General features: G+C 40.7%; 1 long non-coding RNA gene across 2 annotated transcripts in view; it reads right to left on the bottom strand.

Annotated features, from left to right (window-relative positions):
- LOC141920473 (uncharacterized) overlaps nt 1-11,738 on the bottom strand; it is a 38,217-nt gene extending 26,479 nt beyond the window's left edge. For both annotated transcript variants that reach the window (XR_012622350.1, XR_012622351.1), the window contains exons 1-2: nt 11,618-11,738; nt 10,643-10,787 (exon numbers count right to left, since the gene is read on the bottom strand). This is a non-coding gene — a long non-coding RNA (uncharacterized LOC141920473). The remainder of the gene's footprint in view (nt 1-10,642; nt 10,788-11,617) is intronic.
- Between the last annotated feature and the right edge of the window lie 850 nt (nt 11,739-12,588).

The raw sequence follows: 12,588 nt of genomic DNA, 5'->3' as shown, positions 1-12,588 counted from the left end.
TTTTCAGCATAAGTTAAGACTACTGCAAGCATTGTCAGGGCTTGCTAACAATAACTTCAGTGAGAATGAGAATGGGTCTCAGATGCAGAGGGAGATGTATAAATATTCTCCATGGTTACAGATTTCAAACATAGACATCTGAAGAGCAAGTGCCTTCGTGTCCCATTTAGTTCAATGAGAACGGAAGCATCTTGAAAAACAAGTCACAGATCCTGTTTAAATCACAGCCAAAAATCCTGATTATGCTATCTGTAACAGGACATGCTTCCCAGAAAACACAGCACGTTAATGAGATCAGTAAGGTATGAGACATAAAGAAGGTACATCTTCAGCATGGGTGAAGGCTTGGCTGATGTAATATGGCCAGTGTAAGAAACTATGCTGGAAGAAAGGCATAGATCAATTAGAAAACGATCAGAAGACTAGAAGACATGACCTATGAGAGAAGATGAAATGAATGTTCAGTCTAAAGAGGAATCATCTGAAAAAGGATGAGATGTAAAAGCATTTAAAAAACTAAAACTGTCACAAGAAGAGAAAGAATCAAATGGAGAACTTGGAAGAGCAATCCACTGCAAGTTACTAAGTAGAGAAACCACAACAGGCTCAGAAAATCCTGTGAGACAAAACAGATCTGGCCATGCTTTTGTAAGATGACAGTATCACACACACATGCTTATCCCGTTCGTACTCCTCAGGCATCTTGCTGTGACTGCTGTTGGAGGCAGACTGCGGTGTTAGACCTTTGCTCTGGACCACAAGAATAGCTCTTGCAATCCTACGTGTTCTCCACACCCATGTTCAGTAGAAGACAGAATGATTAGGCTTAAGTCTACACAACGGAAAATTCAGGTTAGTTATGAAGAAAGGGAGAACCAAATATCTCCCTACCAATAAGGACAGTGATTCTTCTGACTGCAGGATCTCCATCACAGGAAGTTTTTTGAAAGAAACTCTTCTCAGAGGTGACACAAATCCTGCCTTTGGAGAAAAGAATGGTCTGGATGACCATCAGGCCTCCTCTCGTCTTATGATATAAAGGATTTAATATTGAAAGGTTGTTAGCCCACCACCCTCCCTGCATGAGAGGTTTCTGGACTGGTTTCAGAAACCGGGGCTAGCTAGAAAACATCCAGTTGGAGCACACCTATCATGGTGCAATATTATCTCCTTAGGTGGATTGCCAGTTAAAAAAAGGTGAGGAAGACAGCCTATCTACCCGAGGCTGCAGCTGGGACAGCTATTGAGCACTAAGGAGAGTACGTCTGCCAACAGGCTCCACAAACCTTCTTTGCATGCTGAAAATATCTTGCAAACTGGTTGCTAGGTGCTCTGCTCCTTGACATTTACATGCTTGAGCAAAACCACATCTGCTGTTTAGCAAAACGTCATAATAAATGCCATTTTTAAACATTTTCTGCTGCAGTTCTGATTAGCTTGTAAGCAAAACATGAGCATCATTTCAGTTCTTAGATGGAAGTCCTGTTTTGTGACAGCCCAGTACAGGCTGCCTCTTAAAATGTTGGGGGCTGGTGCAGCCACTTGTAGAAACCAAGTTAAAAAAAATAAAAATCTATATTTTACTCATTAAATTGAGATATTACCTGAGTAATATTTCAATTTAAAACCTTAACCAGAATAAATGGTTTTGTAGGGATACTCCTATTAATTCATCACCTCTCAATAATGCAGGCTAGAAAGAATGTAGGTGGGTTCGTGCAATCCTTTATATAACCTAAAAAGAGAGTATAGCTTTTAGTAGACATTAGCCTGGAGGTCAAAAAATAATAAATTTATGTTTGAGCTCTGGTTCTGGCAGATGCATGGCATCTGGATTAGTAGCTTATTCTCCCTGTATGGATTTTTCAGATGATAGCAGAGAACAGGGCTACTTTTGTCTAGTTTAGTTGTTACAGGGGCCGTCTCCTGCCTTTGATAAATGTTCTGGGGGTCGGCTGTGTCAGTACAGAGACAAATAGGTAAACACACTACTAGGTGGCTTCCAAAGATGGAGTCCTATGGTTTTGCTGGACCAATAAAAATCACAACACAATGCTGCAAAATGGTTTCCTCTTGATAGGCCTATTACATCAGTTTTGAATGGTCAAAGACATCGTTTGCTGAGCGTGTCAGGGACCCACTGCTACTGTGGCTGGTTGTAGCAGGGACAGTGCGAGAACAGCGTTCACTGCAACACCACTCCCGGGAGGAGCAGGGCTGAGAACATAGAGTCCCCATCCCACCAACTCCTGTGGAGCTGCAAGAAACTGTGAGAAGGGCAAGTGGAAAAGTGAGTCCTTATTTCCTCTCTGCTGCTATTACACAAATAAATCAGTAGAGAGCAGAGGCTTTCAACCTCTAAACCCAAGCCAAAGTGACAGTGATCAAAAGCCTTTACTGGGCTGGCTGTTTGGTGACAAGGCACAAGGGAAAGGGCTGGAGCAGCATGACACTTGCTCCCAGGGCATGTACGTCAGCATTGCAAGAGACTGACAGCCTCTGAATGACAGCAAAGAAATGAGCAACAATTATACAGTGTTACGGGAGTTTTGGGTACCTTGCACACCCACGGCTCCTGCAGTACCACTCAGAATAGCACATTTGGGTTAGGCTTGCAACCCTCAGTCATTACTTCAGATAGAGAATAAAAGAGGAAAAGGTCTTAGCTCTTGGGACAGCAAGGTGAGACCAGACAGTGCATTGCAGATTGATGCAACAAACTCCCAAAAGCTGTTAAATTATGCATTCCATGCTAGTTTGGCTTGACTTCAATAACCAAAAGTCTTCTGCATGACTGGGTGCATGAAACTACCCATTAGCTGATCAGATCTGAATTTTGCAACACTGAAGAAACTCGGGCACAAGGGCTAGATTTGTCGTGGTACATAGGTTAAGGGAGCTGGAAAATCCTACTACATACCAAAATGTATGAATGTACATCTAGCCACAACATTGCATAGAGTACAAGGCTAGAAAACTTAGAAGGAAAAAAATGGTCCTGAGTAAAGTATGAACTTGGGTTAAAAGGGTGCAAAAAAATGTATTTACCTAAGTTAGGGATTCTGGGAGACAGAGATGTTATGGTTAACATGAAGCTGATCAAAATACAAAAAGAACATATAAAAGCTACTCACTTGCCACTGCCAGCTTTGGGGTTTTCACTCTATATCTTGCAATACTTGGTGCTTGATTTCAAGATCAAGCTCTTGAGACAAGAAACAGTATAAGAATTTCAAGTTGTTTCTTGCAAGGAAAAGCTCAAAACTTGGGCAAAGCCCAAGTGTAACCTGTGGGGCCAAACAAAAAAACCCACCTGTAACCTGCAGGACAGATAAAAGGAACCATAAACATCCCTATGGTGACAGATCACCAGTGTTGGGATTGGAGACACTGCAGACTCCATTGCTCTTGGTACCATGTTGCTGGCTCAGATATTCTCTAGAAGCAAAGTCACTGTCACTGGTATAACACAGAAAGCCAGCTTTGCCTGGTCACCAATCACAGAATCACAGAATTGTCTAGGTTGGAAAAGACCTAGAAGATCATCCAGTCCAACCATTGACCTAACACTGACAGTTCCCAAATACAGCATATCTCTAAGTGCTAAGTCAACTTTACTCTTAAACCCCTCCAGGGATGGGGACTCCACCACTGCCCTGGGCAGCACATTCCAATGCCTAACCACCCATTCTGTAAAGAAATGCTTCCTAATATCCAGTCTAAACCTTCCCTGGCGCAATTTGAGGCCATTAACCAAGTAACAAGTGATAGGACAAGAGGTAAAGAGACTCGTCCCCAGCTCTCTGCAACCTCCTTTCAGGCAGCTGTAGAGGGCAATGAGGTCTCCCCTCAGCCTCCTCTTCTCCAGACTAAACCCCCCCAGTTCCCTCAGCCGCTCCCCATCAGACCTGTGCTCCAGACCCTTCACCAGCTTTGTTGCCCTTCTTTGGACACGCTCAAGTGATTCAATGTCCTTTTTGTAGTGAGGGGCCCAAAACTGAACCCAGTCATCGAGGTGTGGCCTCACCAGTGCCGAGTACAGGGGTAAGATCCCTTCCCTGTCCCTGCTGGCCACGCCATTTCTGATGCAAGCCAGGATGCCATTGGCCTTCTTGGCCACCTGGGCACACTGCTGGCTCATGTTCAGCTGTCTGTCAATCAACACCCCCAGGTCCCTCTCTGACTGGCAGCTCTCCAGCCACTCCTCCCCAAGCCTGTAGCGCCGCTGGGGGTTGTTGTGGCCCAAGGGCAGCACCCGGCATTTGGCCTTATTGAAACTCCTACAGTTGGCCTCAGCCCATCGCTCCAGCCTGTCCAGGTCTCTCTGCAGAGCCTCCCTACCCTCGAGCAGATCAACACTCCCACCCAACTTGGTGTCGTCTGCAAACTTACTGATGGTGCATTCGATCCCCTCATCTAGATCATCAATAAAGATATTAAAGAGAAGTGGCCCCAAAACCGAGCCCTGGGGGACACCACTCATGACTGGCCCAAGGCAGGAAGACTCAAGCATCCTTCATTCATCCTTTAGACACTGTGCATAAGCCTCTTCCACATGCTTACAGACATGTCAAGACAGTCTCTCTGCCTTCTTGTGAAATATATACTTCTGTACAATAGGGAAGAGGAATAAAGGCTGCTGCTCTGCATGTTCAGTGGATTGCATCTTTGAAAAAGATAAATGAATTTGCTAAAGGATTCCCCATCATCTGAGACAAAAAGAGCTCCAACTCTGGTGTTTGTAAGCAGGCACAACACCAGCTACTGTTAAAAATTACGTATCTCCCCTTGAAACCTTATGGCTCATTCTGTTGTAGTGAATCTAAAAGTCGTAATGAAAACTTCCACTTCTGTCATAGCAGATGTAAAAGGAGAAACACTGATACTATAAGAAAAAAGGTTTACCAATATACATCTGACAACACACATTTATAAACAATACATATAATACTATCCGGCATTCAAATTCCCTAACTGTAAATCTGTGTTAATTACAGCTACAAACAGTTAGCAGGGGAGGTCTGTTTCACAGCATCTGATGTTTATGCATGTTTTGGGGGCTATTTTTAAAAAGCTGAAGGCAGAGTAAGGTTATTTCAGAAACTGTTCAGTGTGCTGTTTCTCACAAAGCCTAAGTGATTAGTGCTGAGGGTAATTTGTGTGGAGGTGTTTATCACTTTTGTGCTAGTACTTTTTACTACAGTTTTTCTATTAATTCAGCAGTTTGATACCCAGCTGACACACTGCGGGCTGATACAATGGAAAAAGCAGATAGAATACTATAAATAAAGACCAGCTCAGAGTGGGGGCATTTGACTGACACTGTGAATCTACTCTCACTGAGACAGGATGGCTTTTCTGACTGCTCTCTGGAAAAACAACATCAGACAGCTATGTTAAAACAAGTTGAGCTAAGCATACAAAAACTAAGTTAAATTTCTACAAGTTATTCAAGGCCATGTATTTAATAACTGAGTCTGGGAGGAATGGACAATTGAGATTCAGGATCCTACCCTGTGCCACATTTTCTTCCTATAGCTTTCAAATGTCATATGAGTATAATTTAGTCAGTTATATAATCGAAGATTTATAGTTTTGTCTGTACAGTAATAGACTAGGAATCTAGTTCATGTTTAAATATTAAAAAATGCGCATTCTATTTGGAAGGAGGAGAATCCTGTGTAAATCTTTGCTGGACTAATCCCAAATATTTCCTTATTTATGGGGAAAGGAGGATAGGGAGAGGATACTAGCTAGTATGAGATACAGAACAGCCTAAAAATTAGGATGCCAACTTGAGAGAATTATATTAAGTTCTAAATTGCACAATAGCCTCCCATGAATCAAGCCATGAATCAAGATCCATTTTAAGCACTCCTCAGAGTTAATGGTAACCATATTAATCAACATGTTTTAATTCATTGTAAAGATGATTACAATAAACCTTTCAGACTAATGTCAAAATACCCTATTCAGATGAAGCCCTTGAGGAGCTGAACTACACAAATTAACATTTGGATCACAGGAAAAAAGAAAGCCACCAAAGAAAACAAATGCATCACCCCAGTGCAGTTCTCAGAGGCACTCTGAAAATTAGCTCCATCATTTGTAATAAGAGATATATCTTTTAGAAAACTGAGCCCTGTGGAGTACTGATCCAGTTACCATAACATCAAAGCATAATGCTTGTAACTCATTCCTTTGTATTACCTGAGTGCAAAATCTCATCGAAGGTGGACACAGCCTTCATTCCACCCATGGCAGTATAAACTGAATTGTTTAACTAATGCTGACTTTCTGGTCACATTTCTGGATTATACTGCAAACCACAAACTGGAAATATGTTGCTCAAGTTTTGGTTTTTGTTTAAAGCAAAAGCCCTTCATTCAGTCTGAGGTTAATTTATCACACAGGCTGCCAAATTCCACTTCTGCATTTGCTGATACAAGAGATCTGGCATCTCTGATTCTGTGTGCAAACGGATCTCTATAAGCATAGAGTTCCTCAGAAAAAATTTCAGAGCTGATTACCAGACTGGGTTGCAACTCCGTGACACATATAGAAGAAAAATTGGCAAGAAATTTATTGCATCAAGACATTATTTGTTATGTACTTTGTAAAAAAAAAAAAAAAACAAACCCAAAAACAAACCACAAAAAACCAAACCACTGATTGGAAGAGATTTCTTATGACTAGGGAATTAAAAGTAAAAGAAAATAAAGACTCCCAAAGCTTTTAATATAAAAATATTACCTTTGAAAATATTTTAGATGAGCCTGCCTACCCTGAATAAACAGAGACATGAGGGTAATTTTTATCATTTTAAACAAACATTTTATAAAATGTTAGAAAAATATTTTTCTTTTCTAAGTGTTCTGTCCTGGCAATTTATTTTTCTAATTCACTAAAGTAAAATAGAGAATAGGTCAAATTATCAAAACCTAATTTGTAGTGCAGAGATCACAGTGAGTAATCTCACTTAATGAAGCTGTAATCAGTGTCTGAGCAACTCCATTATTAGTATCATTACATTATTTATTTATGCTCTGTATTGCTAAACTCTTCACCATAAACAGTCTTCAAAGGCAAAATTTGCATAAGCTGAAACATGTATTACTCTGGAGTTTTGCAAATGATCTCTTGTACAAGTGAAGTAGCTCTCGTGCAAGACAACATGAGATCTAGAAGGTCAGGTTCAGATATTGGTTTAAGTCAGCCTGCCTAAGAAGATGTCGGGTTTGCATTTTAAAAACAAAAGCAGCCAAAACACTTAGAAGATACTCTAGCAGTACATTTGTGGTGGGAGTTCATGTTTGCTAGTGGTAATTATGGCAGCCTTCTTCAGGAGCATCTCTGCCTGGACCATCTCAGCCAGCCTATTCTCCTTTTAGAAGGGATTCTACTTGTGATCTTTTTGGCTGAAATAGTCCCCCAAAAACTCCACTGAAAGCAACAGAAGAAATTTCAATGTGGACAGTTAAAACATAGCCAAAAAAAAAGTACTAAACTGAGAAGGTGTCAGGGCAAGTGCCTTCACTGCCACCCATTGAAACAGCTCTTTTTGTTTTTGCATGCCTGCTATGGCACATAGGCAATAGCTTTAAATGTTCACCTAGGTCTCTAGCGCAGTCACTTAGCCAGTGAAGGGATTTCTCAGATGTTAAATAAGTGGTGTCACCTCAGTGCATTAAGAAAACCTCTGGTTTCCTAAACTGACTTTTTTTCTTAGTAGCAGGAAGAGAGCAGCTTTGTCACTATTGTTCACCAAGTATCTATTACACTGGTTCCACCCATTGGCACCTGTAAGGACTTAGGACAACAACACCCAGAATGCCTGAAGACCCAAGATCTCCCCAGCACTAGCAACAAAATACAAAAGACAAGGGATGCAGAAGTTGCTTTGTGCCAAAACCTCTAGAACTACATCTTCTGAAAAACAGAGAAGTCAAAGCACTTCCATAAGCTTGTAAGCCCCTAAGAGTTCCCCTTTACCAAGTCAGAATAGATATGAGTTTGTTTCATATATTAAAATGATAATTTTGTATTTTACTGAAAGAAAAAAGGAATTGCTCTCATCAGCTTTGTTACAAATGTATTCAATAAGCTGGCCAAGGCCTAGAAAAGGCACAGCAGTCCTACACACCTACAGAAAAGTAATTAAATGTATTCCTCAACCTCAGGCACAAGAGCTTGTGCTTATTTCATGAGACTCAGTTTTACCTGGTGATACAGGTACAAAGCAATATTTCATAATCTCCAAAAAGAATATTTTATTATTCCAATGTCAGAAGCTATATCCTGTCTAGTGATAGAAAATTTAAATGTTATCCTGGAGATATGTGCTGCTTAATATCACTGGTCTCTGTCTAGATGACTGTTAAACAAAGGCTAACAAGATACGGAAAGCTATTAAAAAGCCAGATCCCCCTATACACCACTGGAATAAATTAGCTGGTTTCAGCTGAAGAATGCCACACAGACATCTGTGAGAGAGAAACAAACATACAGACTAAATTTCTCTTATGTAGGAGTATTAAAAAAATCAACTTCCATTGCTGCCTGGAAGTAACTTAAAGTAATTGCCTTTACTTGTACAACTGTATGACCACAAAGCTTTGAGAGCACACACATTCAGCATGTTTTGAAAAGATAACTAGTGAGGCTCTTTTAAATTCACCACGTGAAGTTTAGGTATCTATCACCATAAGATCCTGTGTTGCTACAGAATTGAATCTGCAAGGTGATTATTCTGTTTAGTCTGCGGCCTATACATAATCTTAATGTTTATGCACAAACCACTGAGACATGTTCCGTCTCCTTCAGATTCAGATGAAAGGAATTAATTATGGATGGAAAATGAAGGCTTTAAAATTGAAGCAGAAGGTCAGCTCTTCAACTGGCATGGAAGAGCTCAGCTCTGGTGATACAGTTTATCTGTCTCCAGTTCAGCAACCTTTCAAGTCCACATAAAAATGCCAAATTCGAAAGGAGGGCGATGGGGTAGGGGTGTGGGAATCAGCTCTCCTTCCATTCCAAACAGACAATGCCGTAAGTAAACTTTGAGTTCACTTCTGTGATAGAAAAGTTGCATATGTATTTACTTCGAAATTACTGCTAGTGCTATATGGCATAACCCAATTATAGTGATGCCAAGTTTATACCAACCACTTTCATTTTCCAGCGTTCTATACAGAAAGAAGCAAACTGTGATGCCAAGATCTAGGTCTGGGCTAATGGAGATCTTTTGGCAAATCCCACTTTATTTGTGAACAAGCATTAATTTATAAGTGACACGGCTAAAGCAGAGATTAATTCCCTAGAGCTTTGCCTTAATACACACTGCCGGTCCTGTCTTTCTAAACACAGGACATGCATCATATTCTTGTCTCTTCAGGTGTTGCACACTCTCAAGAGACAGCTACAGAAGCTGCAAAGATGAGAGGGGCTATGAAGGTGGAGCCGTATTCATACATAAGCAAACCAGTGTAGGGAGACCTGTCACATGTCCCACCTGTGCAGTGCTGCTTCATGCTATGTTAGAGGAGTAAGAGATAATATGAAAGTGGTCAGCATTGCCTGTAGGCAGTGGGCTGTTCTCTGCCAAGAGAAACTTCCCCAAGTTACCGCTGGCAGCTGTCCCCTATGGGAATAGCATCAAGATGGATGAAAAGGTACCTTAGCTAATTTAGCCAAACTGAAAATGACAGCACTGGAAACATGGCAGAAAATGGTCAGATGACACCATTGGCACATCCATCCAGCTGCCATGATCATTACAAATAAGCACTTTATGGCAGAAATTCTTATCAGAAAGATCATTTCGAAGAAAATAGAATGTAATTTCTCAGCGGCTGTCTTAAAAAGAGGCATTTTATAGCCCAATTTTGTTACCAGAGCTGTTCTGTATCCTTCAGTCTTCTACTACACCCCTAGTTACATGATTGTTTATTCAAAGGAAGATGACTGCAGAGGATGAAGCATGGAAGTTTATTACAGCTGATGGTTGTCACAGAAAAGCAAAAGCAGAGCCAAAGAAAACCCCAAATCAAACCAGAATCCAGTTGTTTAAGGGAAAGCTATTTCTTTTAAGAAGCGTGGAACTGCTTTGCACCTGCTGTTTTGGGTGGAAATTGCACTCCTGTAAACTGACAGAACTATTATACAAATTAAGCCTCCTTAATGTAATATTGTTGTATACTTAGTATCTATTGATGTCAGTAACCATAACTGGCCCAAACATATTGCAGTCAAATGCTAACCTAGTGCAGTAGCAAATTATTTTTAAATCGCATTATTATAACAGATGATGTTCAAAACAAATGCAGTGGTGAATAAGCGCCCTCTTAAGGGCATTTATTACGAATAATGTTCCGTCAATGCACTTACATAACTTTGACATTCAATACTGAACATTTTCACAGCTAAAATGGCAGATTCTTAACATTCCCCCCTTCCCAATGTTTCAAAAGTTCTGTGAAAGGTTTTGAAATATTACCTGGAGTCCCAGACATTTCTATTTCTAAACAAAATCAGTCACTGGGGGTACCAAGTTGACAAAAAGTTATATAAAAATATTCATTCCAGTGTATGATACTTACCTGTTCCATTCCTCTAACAGGAATACCAGGACGTTTGCACTTACCTGGGGTAGCAGTGGGATAAGTAGAGGAAGGATAAACTAGTAGATTTAGTCTTTGGCTGCAGTAAGCCAAAACAAAAGAAATCTTCCTAATTACTCATATTGCAGACGTTGCTATGTTTTCCTGATCACACGAATACACCCCAGCCTGAGAGAAAGAGAAAAATTCAAAGTGTCATTTTGTGTTACTAATCAATAGAAAAGCAGCATGAAATTGCCTTCAGAAACCACAATAAGAGACCTATAGGTAAAGACCTACATGCTGTTCCAAAAAAGGCTTAGCCACACCACGTGGGATCCTTTGGGAGAGTTTCCACAAGTTTAGGATGCTGTGACAGTGAGGCAGAACCGTAACCTCACTTTTTCCTGACACTTTTTCCTGGCTGTTGCAGAACTAGCTGCAGAAAACAGGTTTACAAAGAAGCTTGATCAGAATGGTCTATAACACAGCCTTTACCATTTAAGATCTCTCAGAGGATCACAGAGTGGCAATTTCAGGCTCCACACGCAATTTGGGTAAGTTGAAAAATATCTCCTTCAACAGGATATCCTAATGGTCATTTTCACACCTTAGGTCAGTGAAAGTAGCATCTCAACATAACAGAGGCTTCCTTGCTTACAAAGTGCTGCAGGGAACAGATACCTAAGATACTGCCAGATTTTATTGTTATATACTTTCAGCTGTAGAACTAACTCCAAACAAAGAAAGTAACTTCTTCAGAGTTTTCCATGTAGTAGGCCCCAAAATCCGGGTCAACTCTATACTTCAAAGCTGTTCTTCAGATCAGCTAACGTTATGTGGGCATCAAGGATTTGCTTAGGCACTGTTCTCATATAGCTTAAACATGGTAAAAAAGAGTAGATAAAAGCACATCTTTCTGGTAGGAGACACCTAATTAACTGCTGAACATGGGGAAAATCTTTCCCCCAAGTTTGCTACTTTGGCTCCAGGCAAACCAAATTAATACCAGTCATTACCCATGAAGACAGTGTAACAGGGCAGTAGTCGGTTTTGATGGTGGTGTTTGGGGTGGTGTTTTTCTCTTCTCAACAGGCTGGGTCCTCCTTTTCCTTTTGGTATGTTTCTTAAACAGCCTGATCAAGAGACTTTCTACTTTCAGAGTAGCTATAGCAGTCATTGTTTCAGCAGGTAGACCAGTCTGTAAGAAAAGATATTTCAGGAACTCCAAGTTTGAAGAAAGTCTAACTTTTGAACACTACACCCCCATATTTCCCCTCCTATAATCTTATATATTAGATATTGCTTATGGAGGAAACTCTAATGTTTCTCAAGAGAAATTGATCTAGAAGTATTTGCTTTGGACATTTATAGACAGAAGCCTGCTTCTGGAGTGTTCTTTTCAACAACATGCAGCAGCAGTCAGTAGAAAGAGAAGCAGTCCTAGGAAAAAACATTACTAGCTATGGCCAAGAGAGATAGTCCTGTAAACCTTTCCTAGCCTGCTTTTGGAAAGGATTATTTGGAAGTGTTCTTCACTTTTACAGAAAGCACAGGAGAAATGGGGTACGGGGTGGGGGTGGGGGGGCGGGGAGCAGAAAATCAGAAGAAAAAACTGAAAGGAGCCTGTCTTAAGGTTGACAGTAATGTTCCACTGAAATATCTCTTACCCCTTTTCTAATGTATTTTTAAGACTTAAACACCAGTTCCATAAGGGTAGGATTCATCAGTTGCTGTGACTAGGTAACATTATACTTTCAAATCAACACTCCTGGCTTTCCACTATATCAATGGGCCAAGCAGGAGAATAATTAAAATATTGCTCCCCTTTTTCACTGCAGATGTCTTTTCAGGAGCGACCTGGCAGCAAATGAAGGCTGGTACAAGAGCACAAAATTCCCAAGCCACATGCCCAGCTGTACACTGCTGCACCTACACATACCACCTTCCACTGTTGGCTGCCTGCAAATCCTCACACTTCACATACTGG

The sequence above is a fragment of the Strix aluco genome, chromosome 3 (genome assembly GCF_031877795.1).
Source record: "Strix aluco isolate bStrAlu1 chromosome 3, bStrAlu1.hap1, whole genome shotgun sequence".
Classification (NCBI taxonomy): domain Eukaryota; kingdom Metazoa; phylum Chordata; class Aves; order Strigiformes; family Strigidae; genus Strix; species Strix aluco.
The sequence above is the reverse complement of the archived record's forward strand: the minus strand, read 5'-3'. Positions and strand labels throughout refer to the sequence as shown.